Source organism: Diadema antillarum, unplaced genomic scaffold, assembly GCF_040938485.1.
Source record: "Diadema antillarum isolate AM-2024a unplaced genomic scaffold, OU_Dant_1.0 seq00003063_RagTag, whole genome shotgun sequence".
Classification (NCBI taxonomy): domain Eukaryota; kingdom Metazoa; phylum Echinodermata; class Echinoidea; order Diadematoida; family Diadematidae; genus Diadema; species Diadema antillarum.
Genome location: NW_027273653.1, coordinates 12,018 through 13,438, shown reverse-complemented (window position 1 = coordinate 13,438; position 1,421 = coordinate 12,018). Strand labels below are relative to the sequence as shown.

The 1,421-nt window shown below is 33.8% G+C and overlaps 1 non-coding gene across 1 annotated transcript; it reads right to left on the bottom strand.

The window, feature by feature from the left end:
• Positions 1 to 1,019: 1,019 nt before the first annotated feature.
• Trnas-aga (transfer RNA serine (anticodon AGA)) lies at positions 1,020 to 1,101 on the bottom strand. Its single transcript has one exon. It is a non-coding gene; the product is annotated as a tRNA-Ser (tRNA).
• Positions 1,102 to 1,421: the final 320 nt, after the last annotated feature.

The following is a 1,421-nucleotide window of genomic DNA, read 5'->3' as shown; positions in this document are numbered from 1 at the left end:
TATGTTGTGAACCACTCAAAAAATGAACAAACTTATGAATTACTTATTTACAAATACTTATCACAGATATAATTTACGACAGAATGGAACAAGACAGTAGATAGATAGATAGATAGAGGTAGATAGATAGATAGATAGAAAGATAGGATAGATATATAGATAAATAAGATAGGTAGATAGATCAATAGATAGATACATACATAAGATAGATAGATAAGATAGATATAGATATAGATAGAAAGATAGATAGATAGATAGATAGATAGATAGATAGGTAAATAGATAGATAGATAGATAGATAGATAGATAGATAGATAGATAGATACAGAGAGAGAGAACAATTACCAACAATCAAACAACTGTAAATAAGTTGGGAACACAATCTGTGTTTGTTTTATCTCACAGACATGATGAGTCTTATCATTCTGCATACTAGTATGTAGGAAGAGAAAACTTTTGTAAATGAGATTTTTATAATTTGCTCCACGCCAATCATTACTGTCAAGGATTGTAGTTTTTGTTAGTCTGAAAGGAAACTTGAACCGCTTTTTCCCAAACACCTTTCTCGAATTATTCTTTATACTGTGATAATTGGGTATATGAAAGAGCCAGGAGCTGAATACAAAATGTTCCTAAAGGTGTAAAAGATTTTGTTGAAGCGTTATGTATTGCGTCAACCTATACCAGCTAAATAAAATAAAGTATCATAATAATCTGTTTTGTCTGAAAATCTTCGTGTGATTTCTCTACATGGGCTCTAGTAATAACAAAATATTTGTGATTAGGGAAATCACTTTGATATATGTAATTTTTGTTACATATCAGAGTTTGAGAAACAATCGTTTAAAGATACAAGGACATTTTGAGTCTTCGGGCAAAAAAAAAATTGTTGCAACGATAGTTTCTTTGCAGGAAGAGTCAACTTTGGGAAAAAAATACAATGAAGAGAAATAAAAAGACATTCTTACACTTCGAACAAAACGGAGGAAGAAAAACAAAAAATGAGATAAAAAGTTTCTCGTAGTCGGCAGGATTCGAACCTGCGCGGGGAGACCCCAACAGATTTCTAGTCTGTCGCCTTAACCGCTCGGCCACGACTACTCAGATGGCGTCAATACAGCCAGTCTGTTGATTTATTCTTGGAATTTGTTAATTTCTTTATCGTTCCGTTCCAGTAAAGATAACATGCTGTTATACTCGGTCATCGACATTGTCATGACGTTCACTCGCATGCATTTCGCCCATTAATTATTACAAAATGTTAGAATGGCAGGTGCATGCTGTATAGAGATGAACTCAAAATAGGATGCAGGCCCTTATGGCTGCATGCCAAATGTTTTGAAACTAGACAAAGAATGCACGGATGAGTCCCCTAAACGAGGAGTAACAAAGAGAGTGGCACACACATACACACTAAAAAA